Source organism: Leptodactylus fuscus, chromosome 1 (genome assembly GCF_031893055.1).
Source record: "Leptodactylus fuscus isolate aLepFus1 chromosome 1, aLepFus1.hap2, whole genome shotgun sequence".
Lineage (NCBI taxonomy): Eukaryota > Metazoa > Chordata > Amphibia > Anura > Leptodactylidae > Leptodactylus > Leptodactylus fuscus.
This window is the reverse complement of record NC_134265.1, coordinates 278,865,029-278,880,443: the sequence shown is the minus strand read 5'-3', so window position 1 is coordinate 278,880,443 and position 15,415 is coordinate 278,865,029. Positions and strand designations below refer to the sequence as shown.

Here is a 15,415-nt window from a genome sequence, read left to right as displayed (position 1 = left end):
AAAGGATTCTAAAACTTTTTGGGCTGACTGTAAAGATTTCACTTACGATAAATCTCCCTCTATATGTTTAGCATTCTGTAAATGCCACAGAATTGTTGTCTTTCTACAAATAGAAACAGGGTTTGAACCGCAATCTTTAATTTTGGTATCTACTTTACTGAAGTTGACTTAAATGTGTTCAGTGGATAGTTTTGAGCGCATCTGCCAATACATTAGAATTGTCAAGTGATATTAAGGATTACAAGTCATGTTTAACAATAAAATGAATGTCTTATAAAGCTTAATGCGCCAACAAATGGTTCCTAGGGACTTAAATGGGAAGTTGTTGAAGCAGGGTTCAAGGCAAGTAGAAGTAAATGTATTCTTGCATTAATCTTTTACTAACAACAACTGAGTTTCGGAATATCATGGGACATTCGGAAAAGAATAACTGGAAATAGCATGCTATTTCCTTAGTGACCGCCATAAACCTTTAATTGATTAGTGTCACTGACATAAATGTTTCCATAGCAACTATACACCTGCTGAAAAACAACAAAGATATAGACTTCAAATCACTAAAATTAATTTTGTTTGACTACAGTCAATTCAGATAGTTTTTTTGGAATAAAAAAATAAATAAAATTAAAGCTCAATTTTTGTGGAGCCTTGCAAGATTGTAAAGTGCTGTGAAAAATGTTGGCGCTATATAAATAAAATCTTTATGATTAGAGATGAGCGAACAGTAAAATGTTCGAGATTCGATATTCGTTTCGAGTAGCCCCTCAATATTCGACTACTCGAATCGAATATCGAACCCTATTATAGTCTATGGGGGAAAATGCTCGTTTCAGGGGTAGGCAACATTCGATCAAATTATACTTACCAAGTCCACGAGTGAGGGTCGGGCTGGATCCTCCGAGAAGTCTTCTCCGTGCAGCGTCCCCGCGGCATCTTCCGGCTCTGAATTCACTCTGCCAGGCATCGGGCCTGGGCAGAGCCGACTGCGCATGTCCGCACTACAAGCGGGCATGCGCAGTCGGCTCTGTCCAGGCCCGATGCCTGGCAGAGTGAATTCAGAGCCGGAAGACGCCGCGGGGAAGCTGCACGGAAAAGACTTCTAAAGGTAGGAGAAGAACCAGCGTTGATTGGCCGACTGTATAGCATTCTGCCAATCAATGCTGGTTCTGCATCGAACTTTTCCATTCGAATAGCGAGTGGTACTCGATCGAGTACGAGTATTTCGAATACGTTAGTGTTCGATCGAATACCTACTCGATCGAGTACTACTCGCTCATCTCTATTTATTATTATTATTATTATTATTATTAATAGGGCTACCTTTTCTCAGGTGATCACGTTACAGTACATTGCATAGCACTGTTACGTTCTGTCGTAGAAACACTGTATCCACTGGCAAAACTGTACTGGTTGTAGTGGTTGCATCTGTAACCAGACCCAGAAGCCAGGGTATCCCACAGGTACCCAAAACACACTAGGACTGGAAAAACTTCTTAATCCCTAGATGTTGCCAATCTGCCTTTTTACGTCCATCTTATCGGATGCCCGGAGCTGTAGTCACGTTAATTAAAGTCAAGCACCTGTGATTTATATCTGCTCCTATAGTAGTGATAAGAGCTGGAATCTCCATTCTGAAGTTACTGTCCGGGAGTTACTCGCTGATAAGGGAAGCTTTTAGGACTTTTATCATCGCTTTATCTACAAAATTTAACTCTTTCTAGTGATGATAGTAAAGTGAAACTGCTTCCCATTTACTTTGTGATAGAACTCGCTCCCCTGCCAGCCCCCACCATCACCTACTTCATGGATGTCTGTCTCAGCAGGGAACCTAGCTAGAGATACCACTAGCAGTTTACAGCCCTCTACTATATTAAACTACTGGTTAATTTACACTTTGACTAGAGGTCCAGAAAATAAGCCATACTAATATAAAACCCATATAAAACCTATTTTTTGTTGAAAAACTATATAAATGTGTAGCTCCTGTGATCAGAAGAACTAGGAAAGCAAATTTTTAAATTTTTAGGGGAAATAGTATATATAAAAAACTATTTTGTTTTAGGTAAAAGAAGCAAAATTTACATTTTTTTAAACATTTTATACCATTCTTCCACTTCTAGCAAAAAAATATTCAACTTATTTAACAAATAAAACTAGTTATTTCAAGCCTTATGTGCCCAAACATGGGAAAAATGGTAGAGATACAGGGGCATTTTTTTTTTTGTGGTTAATGGACAATAGTACTGATGCAAGATACAGAACTATCAGCTGTGAGCACGAGATCTCACCACCTACCAAAGGAACTGCCACATGTTATCATGACAGCTGCATATGTCCCCCACCTCTGCAAAAAACGTTTTTTTTTGCCTGTTATATCTACATGCTGTGACCCCTCCTCGTGTCCTCCAACCACATTCGGCTGTATTATTAACATCACTTCACACAGAGAACTAAATGATCCTGCAGTGTGTCTGTGTTTCTTTCTTTTTTAGTTGCTATGATTCCTAGGATTTCTCTATCTGCCATGAGCTTGTATGTGTTATATACTACTGTACCATCTATGAAACTGTATCACTGAAATTTCCCCATTGTGGGACTATTAAAGGATTATCTTATCTTATCTTATCTTTTCTTATCTCTTATACACAAAGCCATTAGAAAGATATTGCTGTGTAAAGCAATGCATACCAAAGTGCTAAATTTGGCCTGAGCATTGCGGCATCAAAGACGCTTGGTTAATCTCCATTCTGAATTCCTTTGGTGACTGGCAGTCTGTGCTTTAAAAATGTATTAACCTTGCCACCTGGTGTAAAGATTCGTGATACACAGCCTTCTACTGTGAGAAAGGAGAAAATGAATCCTTTCATGACATAAACCAGCAGTGGATTAACAGCAAACAGGAGGCTTTGGCACAAAAGGGGGTACAGTTACTATGCACAGAAAATTGTGGGGGTCTGTGCCCACATTCATAAGGAAAGGGATATGTAAATGCTGCTAAAATGTATGGATGGGAGGGGCTGGTGGTTTTGAGGAGAACTTGTGCACGGAGGCTTATGCTCAGCTTTTGCACCAGGGCCTCTGAGCACTTGGTTACATTTCATGCTGTAACTATTAATATTCATATTATTTTATGTGTCCTCAAAATCAGTGCAATAATAACCATGATGAATATTTGTTACAGTATCCAAAACTCTTGGATCATCCCTGAGGAATCCTGCACTAAGGAAGAAACTGATAGGGATAACAAGGACACTGAAAGGTTCCTAATAGGGCTTCTCTTTGCAATGACCTTTCGATGAGACTTCAAAGGATAGGACTGAAAGAAATTGTATTAAAAGATATATTTTAATCTTCTCATCCAGTGACACTGGTGGATTATAATGTTAGCATTTATAGTTTACCAGGGAAGCTATAAATGCGATTGAGCAACTTGATGGAAAGGCAAAGTCTTATAGTATTGCTACATTGAATTTGACTTTATGTGACGGTATCATCCTTCCTATTGCTCATGTTTATTTATTGAGACTACACTGCAGTATTCTTGATTTCAGTTACCTGTTTGCAATGGATAATATATAAAGCGTCTAAACAATTTGTGACATTAATACATTTTCTAATATACTTTATAATTAGAGATGAGTGAACACTGTTCGATCGAATAGATATTCGATCGAATATCAGGCCATTTGAGGTATTCAATTACAATCGAATACCATGAGGCAAACACAGTAAAAATTCGTATCCCCTCCCACCTTCCCTGACGCGTTTTTTGCACCAATAACTGCGCAGGGGAGGTGAGACAGGAACTATGACAACGGAGGCATTGAAAAAAAATCGGAAAAAGGAATTGGCAGTTGAAATCAGGTTACCTCCACTTTAGACGAATGGTGAATTTAACATTTGATTAATTTGAGACTGTGAATTATGTGACTGTGAGACAGGGACAGATCTACAGGCAGGGAAGCTAGGGATTACCTTTATTTAGGGGGGGAATGTCTCTCACCTAGCTCTTTGGGGCTCTATCTGGTCAGGATCCCTGTCAGCTTGTGATATGCGCGAGCTGACTTTTTCCCATAGGAATGCATTGACCAGCATTGATTGGCTAGTGTACAGCATTCGGCCAATCAACGCAGGTTCTGCCGGAGGAGGCGGAGTCTAAGATCCGTCCACAGCAGTTTCCGATCTCAGATGTAGCAGTGCTGACACACTGCTACGCACTCAGCACTGCTACATCTGATGTAGCAGTGCTGAGTGTTCGTTGAACCATGCTGCACACTCAGCTCTGCTGAATCTGATGTAGCAGTGCTGAGTGTGCGCTGAACCATGCTGCACACTCAGCTTTGCTGCATCTGATGTAGCAGTGCTGAGTGTGCGCTGAACCATGTTGCACACTCAGCTCTACTGCATCTCTGTGTGTGCTGAGCTCTGCCGCTTCTCCGTGTAGCAGTGCTGTGTCAGTACTGCTACATCTGAGATCGGATCACAATGGAAACTGCTGTGGACGGATCTTAGACTCCGCCTCCTCCGGCAGAACCAGCGTTGATTGGCCGAATGCTGTACACTGGCCAATCAACGCTGGTCAATGCATTCCTATGCCAAGATGTAGCAGAGCTGGCCGCGCACTCAGCTCGACTATTCCAAAGATGCTACATCGGAGATAAAGCAGTGCTGGCCGCGCGCTCAGCTCGGCTACTTCAAAGATGCAGACGAGCTGAGCGCACGGCCAGCACTACTACATCTCCGCAGTGCTGAGTGTGCGTTGAACCATGCTGCACACTCAGCTCTTCTGCATATCTGTGTGTGCTGAGCTCTGCCGCTTCTCCGTGTAGCAGTGCTGTGTCAGCACTGCTACATCTGAGGTCGGATCACAATGGAAACTGCTGTGGACGGATCCTAGACTCTGCCTCCTCCGGCAGAACCTGTGTTGATTGGCCAAATGCTGTACACTAGCCAATCAATGCATTCCTATGGGAAAAAGACAGCTCACGCATATCGCAAGCTGACAGGGATCCCGACGTTATACAGTGACTTTGGCATGTTAAATGCCCCCAGACATGCTTCCCCTGCTGTCCCAGTTGCATTCCAGGGTGTTGGCATAATTTCCTGGGGTGTCATAGTGGACTTGGTGACCCTCCTGAGTCGATTGGTGGAATCCCCTGAAAAGAAGCATTTTTCCCCATAGACTATAATGGGATTCGATATTCTTTCGAATAGTCGAATATTGAGCAGCTATTCGAAACGAATATCGAATATTTTACTGTTTGCTCATCTCTATTTATAATCTGGTTCACACTTACCAATAATAATCCTCTTACTGTTTCTCACTTCAGTACAGGAGATAATAATATTAATAATACAGAGCGGAGGAGGTGTTCATTTCAAGCTGTTGTAGTTTCATTTTTCTACTTTAACCATAGAGTAAACGATTCATTTGCACAGGGCCCTATGATAGTAAGAGCACTTTTGGGACAGTCCTGCATTTCAGGTGCTGTCCTGGTGTCCTGGGTGATGGCTCCCTAATGAGTTCTATCTGTGTTTTCAGGAAGCAGAGAGCGTTGAATACAGTGGTAGAGCATGGAAGGATCAACTCCCTGCTCCACCATTTAGGCCAAGACTAGTGCTGACAGAGGCATGAATGTGCACAGTCACAGACAGCACTAGAGCCAGAGCCTGAAAGCAGCACTATGGGAATAGGGCTAGGTGAGTATCTTTTTTTTGTTTAACCCCTTAATGATGCAGGGTTATTTATAGGGCAACTTTTTGTATATTTTCCTTCCCCACCTTCCAAAATTCATAACTTTTTTATTTTTCTGTCGACATAGCTAAGTGAGAGCCTATTCTTTGCATATTGAGTTGTACTTTAATTTGCACCTTTTTGGGGTACATTTAATATTTTGATTAGCTTTTATTAACTTTTATTAGGGGTCCATGTGAAAAAACCCACAGTACTATCATAATTTTTCGCATTTTGTTTTTACGACATTCACTCTGCATTAAAAATGACATTTGTCCAGCAGGTCATTACGATTACGGTGATACCATATTTATATTAGTTTTATTATGTTTCATCACTTTTACAAATAAAGCGTCATTTTTTGAAAATAAATTATTTTTCTGGGATCACTGTATTCTGACGCCTATAACTTTTTTTTTAATTGTACTATTTTCAGATAATGGGGACTTCTAGGCACATGGGGATATCTAACATGATTGTCTATTTATTTTCTTTACTTTATGTGTTATTTAACCCCTTAGTGACCACAGACATACTATTACGTTCTGGCCGGATGCCCACTCATCATTTGAGCAGGTGCCATTGGAAGCTAGTGTTAGCTGTCGGCCCTTTGTGAGTACGTTGAAAAGCCATGCAAAACTGCTCGGGGATTGCTTCCCAGAGGTCAGTTTAAAAACCCATTTATTTCAATGTTTTTTTAAAGCAAACCACCAGTGTCCGTATGCAGCCTCTCTGCCATGAAACCTTTTTTTTTTCCATGGACACAAAGTCGGACATGCAGTACTTTGTATCCATGCAAAAGAAAAAAACAGTTCTGAAATGCCAGTGAATTGGAATCAGACATATGACCCCATTTTGAAAACTAAACCTCTGAAGAAATATATCCAGGGGTACACTGACCATTTTTAACCCACAAGTGTTGGAGTAATTTATTTTCCAGAAATGAATATGCAGATAATGGTGAATGGTTTTCAATTTTTACATCCCAATGCTAATACAATCTGTGAAACAACTGTGAGATGAAAATGCTCAACATACCTCTAGATAAATTCTATAAAGGGTATAGTTTCCAAAATGGGGTCACATTTGAGGTCTCCATTGTACTAGTACTTTAGGGGCTCTGCAAATATGACATAGCGCCCAAAAACTATTCAAGCAACATCTGCCCTCCAAAAACCTAATAGCGCTCTTTCCATTCTGAGCCCCATCAAGTACCCATACAGCAGTTTACAACCACATATGGAGAATTGCTGTGTTCAGGAGAAATTGTGTTATGAACTTTAGGGAGCTTTTTTGCCTTTATCCTCTTGTAAAGATGGAAAATGTGGGGCTAAATTGATAGTTTATAGGGAAAAAAAGTAATTTTTAATTTTCACTTCCCAATTTTAATAAAATCTGTGAAACAGCTGCAGGGTAAAAATGTTCACTATACCCCTTAATATGAAATGTGATGGATGTAGTTTCCAAAATGGGGTCAATATTACAGAGTTTCCATTGGTACTGTACTGTTTAAATAAAACATGGTACCTGAAAACTATTCTTGCAAAATCTGCTTTTCAAACACTCAGTGTCACTCTCTCATTCCATACACTGCCATGTGCCAAAAAATAAGTATACAGCTACATGTGGGGTAGAGATGAGCAAACACTATTCGAAACAGCCATTTACAGCTGCTTCCATTCATTTCTATGGGAGCGTGCTATTCAAAACGGCTGTTTCGAATAGTGTTCACTCATCTCTAATGTGGGGTATTTCTGGGCTCGGGAGAAACTGCATAACAATCTGTGAGATGCATTTTCTCCTTTAACCTTTTGTGAATGTGTCAATCGTAGGGTTAAAGGAATGTATTATGCAATAAAAAGTCTAAATTTCACCTCCATATTGCTTTAACTCCTGTGAAAGGCTTCAACGATTAACAAATTTCCAAAATGCTGCTTTGAATTATTGACGGGTGTAGTTATAAAAATGTGGTGAATTATGGAGGTTTCTAATATATAGGTCTTTGCAATCCTCTTCAGAACTGAAGTGGTCCCTAAGAAATTAGTTTGGAAAATTTTCTTGTAAATCTGGAAAATAGCTGTTACACTTTAAGCCTTCTAATGTCCAAAATAAATTGTACATAGATTCGCTATGTGTGAAAGTGAACAGCAGTCAAGAGGCCGTTGCTTGGCCTCCTTTCTGCCATGACCACCACCCAGACCCAGTGATGTTATCGCAGGAAAACCCAAGGGAGAGAGTGGGCATCCAGGGATTTAATCCACCAAAGTTGGAATATCTTCTGACTCCTGTAGCTAGTTCCGGGCCTCAGCTGTCTAACACAGCCGAGTGCTAAGATAATACTGCAGACACAGCTTCTGTGCCTACAGCATGACAGCACCTTGTTATTATGGTTCTGGGCGTTAACTACACACTCAGCGCGATGTAGTAGTATGGCGCAGAGCGGGAAATGGTTGAAGCATAATATAGTCTGAGTGGCCACTGCTAGGACATCTTAGTATGTAATGGGCTACTGGGGGCATCTTAATATGATTTAGGCCACTGGGGACTGCTTTATGTGTGATAAGCCACTGGAGGGGTCTTAATATGTGATAGGCCACTGGAGGAGCAGCTTAATGTGTGATGGGCAACTTGGAGGATGGCTTAATGTGTGATACGTCACTGGGGGAATATTTTATTATGCCATGGGTCATCCTAACATATTCCTGCAGTTTGGTTTTTGTGACCAAAGTAATAAAAAGTTTCTTTACTAGTTTAAAAACCTTTTTGAGGTAAAGTAAATTTACATTGTGTGTTATATTATTTAAAGTCTTTTACATCCTTCTGATTATAATTATTGAATTTGTTTTACCTAAGTTGAATTGTTCTGCTTCAGTCCAATAAAGAATTTTTCATTAATACTTAGCAATAATTACAGGGGTTGAATATAGATGTAACAAACATATAATTAGGACTTTGTGTATCGCCTCTGCTTGTCCTCTCACCAGCCTGAAATGCACATTTTAATTTCTTTAAAATAGAAAAATAACCCTTAGGTTTAAAAGTTGGTCACTAATTTATTGAATGTCCATCATAAGATTAGACAGCATGTCCTTGGGGCTGCAGTCACAAACAACAGAAGGTGTTGCATATAAATTGGGATATCTCTTGCTTAAAACTTTTTTCTAAAAATAAGATATGTCTGCTTCTTTATTAACATGCTCGCACAAAGACTGAGTTTACACTACTGGAGTGCTTACTGTGGCTAGGCAAGAGGAACTAGAGGGGTCCTGACATCCCTAGCACAGCTATCTACAGTATCTAGTATCTTAATGTATATCTTTTCTTCTATTATTACTTAAGCTACTCATATCGGTTTCAGCCATTTTCTTAACATGTACCTAGTACAGCAGAATCAACTTGATTAAAGACATCGCATTAAAGATAACTTTGTTTTGGCCGTCACAACAAGCAAAATTTTGGTTTTTACTCCCCATATTAGTACACTGATGAGAGAAAGATTGTAGCGGAGATAGATAGGAGATATTGGATTTACATGCTGGTTTAGGGCACTTGGAGGAGAGTCATAATTTCTTTTGCAAAGTCATATCTATATTATAAATGAAGAGAAGCACAAGATTGTCGGAGGTGACAAAGAAAATTATATACACACTATAAAAATATAGAAATAGACTCTGCATGAAAGAGGAAATGGGGATAACACCATAACCTAATGTCCTTAAATGTGGCCTTCAAGAGAAAGAGAGGTGGGATAATAGGATAAATGTGACTATAGTGACTGGCAATGAGTAAGTCACCTGTAGCCAGCATATACACTCTAAATATATCATTATGTCCTAATACTTTAGACCTTATCATAAGATATTCTTCTGTGCAATGAATTGTGTCCAAAATCTGCAGTGACAGCTATTCAGGCAAAAATACAGCAGGGGTGGATACTATGGTAGAAAAAGACTGGAAATGCTTGTCTAAAACTGTGGTAAAGAAATAGACATCAAGTAGCCTTCTCTACATTGACCTAGAAGTGGTTGGTGGCTTGGAAGATTACGATAAACTTCTGGCTCACACCTGGTTCTCAATCAGCTACAGTAAGTTGCCAGTGAGGGCATACAATCCACAGAATCAGGCAACATTATCAGATCAGTATTGCTGCAAATCTTATTGTAATAGATGTATATAATTTCTGCAGGGATGCCCTCTGAAATTATATTACACACATGATTCATGGAAAGAATAAGGGGCCGAAAAGCATCAAGTTCTCAGTTCTTAGGTGGTTAGACATATTGCGTTAATTGAATGGATCAATTGGAGTATTTACCATCAGGACAACTCGCCGTTATGTATGTCCGTGGTGGCTGAAGGGTAAACATGGATTCTTCATTACCAGCTGGTTGATTAGAATGCCTTCCAACACGGAGGAACTGACTGAGCCATGATTCAAGATCCTGAAACATGACCCATTTAGCAGTTTCATAAAGCGACTTTCCCTACTCTCTACAGTCACGATGCAGTGTCCGTAGATTTCTTAATTGTTGCCCAGGTACATCCAACCATTACCTGTAATAGTAAGAGAGGACACACATTCCAATATATGTTTTTTTTATAGTCCACTGGGTTAGTCTACTAGAGAACTCTCCTCAAAAGAGTATTCTTTGTTAAAGGAAAACCCATGGCCACAAATACGGGTTTATACAGTTTCAAAGAGCAACAAGTCTGTCAAACATAGGATTTAGGAGCAGATTACAAATCCTTATTCATATGCCTATCTCTGCATTAAATGGAAGACCATTAATTTAAATGGGTACATGGTAATGCTTTATTAAGACTTGCAGGAGTTGTTGCCTATTTATAACTTCAGAGATTCCTGTATTACAGGATACAACATGAACATATGCTTTAAAAAGATAAGATAAAATAATCCTTTAATAGTCCCACCACCGAGAAATTCAGTGTGTTACAGCAGCATGGATAATACAGTAATATATTACAAGAAAGAACACATACAAGCTCATAGCAGATAGAAAAGATACTAGTCATAGTAACTAAAAGAAAAGAAGACTTCAGGATCATTTGCTCCTCTGTGCGGAGTGATCTTCGCTTACCCCGATGTTGATTATTCAGCCTGAGGCAAACAGGCTACTCTATGTAGCCTGCAATAGAACTGACAAATTTTTGCAATGCACTATAATTGTAATGTATTACATTAGTGATCAGATCCCCTGGGGTTCAAGGCCCGTAGGGGGTCTAATAAATGCAAAAAAATATATATAAAAAAAAGTATTAAAAGTTCAATTCACCCCCCTTTCCCTAGAACACATATAATGGTACTTAAATACTGTGAAACACATACATGTTAGGTATCCCTGTGTCTAAAAATGCCCGCTCTACAAATCTATAAAAATATTTTTCCTGTACGGTAAACGCTATAGTGGGAAAGAAAAGAAAATGTGCCAAACTGCGGATTTTCACTTTTTTGCCTCTGATAAAAATTTTAAGAAAAAATCTTCAAAGCTATAGCTATTATTCAAAATAGTATAACTAAAAAGTACACCTGGTCCCACAAAAAATGCATTCTCATACCCGTGCAGAGTATGGTGACTTTTAGAAAAAAAAAAAAAATTATGGCATTTTTGGATTTTTGTTAAGGGGTTAAAATGTAAATTAAATAATATAAATTTGTTATCCTCCGAATTGCACCGAAACATAGAATACAGGTGACATGTCATTTTTGTCTGCATAGTGAACACCGTAAAAAAGAAGCCCATAAGAAAATCGCACAAATGCACTTTGTCTTCAAATCCCCCCCATTCTGAATTTTTTTCCAGCTTCCCAGTACATTGAACAGAATAATAAATGGTGGCATCATGAAGAACAATTTGTCCCACAAACATTAAGACCTCATATGGCTTTAAGAGCTGGAAAAGAAATACGTTACGGGGGTTTGGAAGAGGGGGAAACTCAAAAACAAAAAACAAAAATCAAAAAATGCCTTTGGCGGGAAAGGGGGTTAAAGGAAATGCCCTCCTAAAACACAGTTATGAATCACTTCACTGCTATTCCATTTAACAAATATGTAACTTGTTTCCATTATACCAGATATGTTTAGAGCTCTGATGGGAGTGTTTAATATTTTGGACTTTTCATTTCCAACCATTATATAATTGTATCCTATTCTTTGATAGCATTGAATATAATGTCTAACAAGGAAGAACATGTTCACAGACTTAATACGGTATAAAACAGTATTTTGTAAGAGACATGGAGATACTGCTGAACTTTTCTTAGGTAAGGAATAATGATAGCATACTGCATGACTTTAGGTCATGTTTCTATATAATCCTGATCTTTATGTCCAAGATACTTTTAGATAACATTGATCAAGTAAAATGTTATTTGAAGGAAACTGGACAAGTGAAATGCACAGCTATGTTCAATATAAAATTTTAATGAGGACACGGGGATACAGAAAAAAAGATTTGTCAAGAATTCAACTTATTCGAGGCTAAGCAGTTCTATAAAGAGTTCTTACAATGTACAAACTGGCCGTGCCCCACTGCTGCATGTGAGTAGATTCTGGGCCGACTTCAAAGAGAGCAAGGTACTATTATTGCAAACAGTATCTACAGTTGTTACAAATTCACTACCTCTGGAATTATTCTGGTTCTATCACATAATATTTTATTTCTAATATATTAGTCCTCATCAAAATTATCATAAATGTGCTAAAAGGTAAACATTTTCAGCAGCTTTAAATCAGGCTAGTTACACACATAACATAGCTGTTGGCCATATGCCTGCTCAGCCAATAGTTATTTCTCTCAACTCTAATATTAAAGGCGTTGTCCAGGATAAATTGACAAGTCCCCTATTCCTCATCCCCCTCCAACTGTCTAATATATCTTTTTTTACCCATATTATATAGCTTTTTCAGTAATATATGTAGGTCATGTGACCTACATATACTACATTTTTTTTTAACCTTTCTACTGATGTAACGGGTCACCGGAATAACCTGTATCCTGACCAATTACATCAGTGTAAATGCCTCGCCCCCCCAACCCCATTATACTTACCATTTCCTTCGGACCCAGGCCGATGCCTCATCCAGGGAAGGGACACCTCCCAGTCTTCTGTGTGCCAACTTTCTGTGCATGCACAATAGTGCCTGGGGAGCTGGCACACAATACTTACCTATCTTCACTCGCTTCTGGACCAGAGTTGAGCTATGACGTCACTTCTGTAAGTGACATTGGGCTCCAGGCAGCATGGGAGGCCTGTAGTGTTCCAGGGAACATCCAGAAGAGGAGGAGACAGGAAGACAGGTAAGTATTATGTGGGGGAGGGGATGGGTGGCCTAAGTTAGTTAGTTGGGAAGGGGTAATAGTCGGTGGGCTAGCTAGGGAGAAAGGGAGTGGTTGTAAGGGAGTGAGAGAGGGAGGGGAAAGTAGGAAAGCATTATGGTAGTTGTAAGCAGAAGCACAGGAAGCTACACCAGTAAATAAATTCAGAAGATGCCAGAAGCTCTGAGAAAAACACAGAAATCACTCAAAATACTGCTAAAGGTATATGGGTGTACCTATCAATTCATTAATAGCATTAACAGAACTTTAAAAAAAAAACAAAAAAAAACAACAATTTTTGCCCGGAAAATCCCTTTAACATGCACATTTTGCTTGGTCAAGCATGTATGTTCATTTCAGTGGCAAAAAAGAAATAAAACAGACTCTTTTGGCAGTAGAGTCCCTTCGACATGAACCAATATATACCATCGAATTTGACTTGCTCAATGACTCTTTAATCCACTATCTGCCATAAGAGGACAATTGGTGATCCCCAATTATATGACAATGTTACCCAACTCAGACTGATGTCATTATCTGTAATATACACTGACAAGCAAAATGGTTGTGAACTTTTTACTTTCATGTTTCATATCTCACCATTCACTACAGCCTTGAGATCATTTTGTATACAATCATCTTGGCTATCTCATACATAAATTTGACTTGCAACTATTTAGCGTATGATTAGTTATGCAGATTAATGTCATGTAACTGCCTTATTACTGTTTTATTCCTAAAAATCTACATTTTATTTTTTATTATTTTGTAAATTCACCTTTGGGTTTCAGCACTGCCTGAATCCTTCTGGGCATTCTCTTGATCAGAATCAAACGTGTTGACTGAAATTTGAACCCAGTATTGGTGCGTACTGGTTGACTCACTTGGGTGCGAATACAGTTTTTTCTTCAACTCTACCACAAGTGTTCAATTGGATTGAGGTCTGGGAGGGCCAAACCAACACCTCTACTTCATTGTTATTGAACAATTTCTTCACTAATCTCAGTACATGCTTTGGGTTGTTGTCCTGTTGGAACACTATGTCATCCTTTTCATACCCATAGTATTGAGTGTATGAAGTAGCTTATTTTGTTGGATACTTACATATAGCTCAGCACTGAGACCGCCATAGATCCTGGACAAGTATTCAACATTCTTAGCTTTGATACATCGCCATGTCATCAGGCTTCCTCCACCAAACTTGACAGTTCCTTCAATTTTTCCATCCATTAGATCCTCATTCCCTTGTTTTTTCCAGACCCATTTGCACCTATCAGACCAATCTATTGACTTTCATCTTATGGCCCTAAATCTCCTGTTTCCAGTCTTCTACTGTCCACTTTTCATATTTTTTTGAAAACTTAGGCAGGGTTCACACTACCATTAGATTCCGTTATGAAGGTGTCCGTTTAAAAGAAAAAAAATGGACGTCTATCATAACAAACATTAACTGACACTAAGGGGGCGTTCACACTACCGTCGGTGTCTGACAGCTAGTGTCTGATGCTAATGTCCACACAAGATTTTGAACGGACATTAGCAGCGGACACTAGCTGTCGGACACCGAAGGTAGTGTGAACGCTGATGCTAACTGATGGTAATGTGTCCGATCTTTTAAATGATCCATTTAATGGATCAGTTAAAAAAAATGGACACATTAGTATCAGTTAGCATCATTTGGTGTCAATTAGAATCAGTTAGTGTCTGTTTTTTTTTATACTGTCAAATTTTTTTTGCAGAAAATAAACAGACACAAAATAACGGACAGTAACTGGTGGCTATCAGTTACTGTCCATTATATGTCCATTGCCCATAGACCTCAATGTTAAAAAATAAAAACGGACACTAGCTGTATTTTTTCAAATGGACAGAAAAATCCTGCATGTAGGATTTTTTTGTCCGCTTCAAAAAACGGACATGGTTGTAAACAGACACTAAAGGACACAGGATAAAATCCCATTGAAATGAATGGAAATTGTAAACAGACCAGCTAGTGTCCGTTGCTAAAGATCTTGTAACAATGCATTTACATAGCAAGAATCTGCATAACTAATCATATGCCAAATGGGTGCAAGTCAAATTTATGGATGAGATAACCAAGCTGTAGTGGATGGTAAAATATGGAGCCTGCAAGTCAAAAGTACAAAACATTGCTACTAGAGATGAGCGAGTAGTATTCAATTGAGTAGGTATTCCATCGAGTAGGTATTCGAAATATTTTTTTTTTAATGTAGATTGTGAGCCCCACATAGAGCTCACAATGTACATTTTTTCCCTATCAGTATGTCTTTGGAATATGGGATGGAAATCCATGCAAGCACGGGGAGAACATACAAACTCCTTG

General features: G+C 39.0%; 1 pseudogene; it reads right to left on the bottom strand.

Moving 5' to 3' along the window:
• Positions 1–14,301, bottom strand: part of LOC142189636 (uncharacterized) — a 37,798-nt pseudogene extending 23,497 nt beyond the window's left edge.
• Between the last annotated feature and the right edge of the window lie 1,114 nt (positions 14,302–15,415).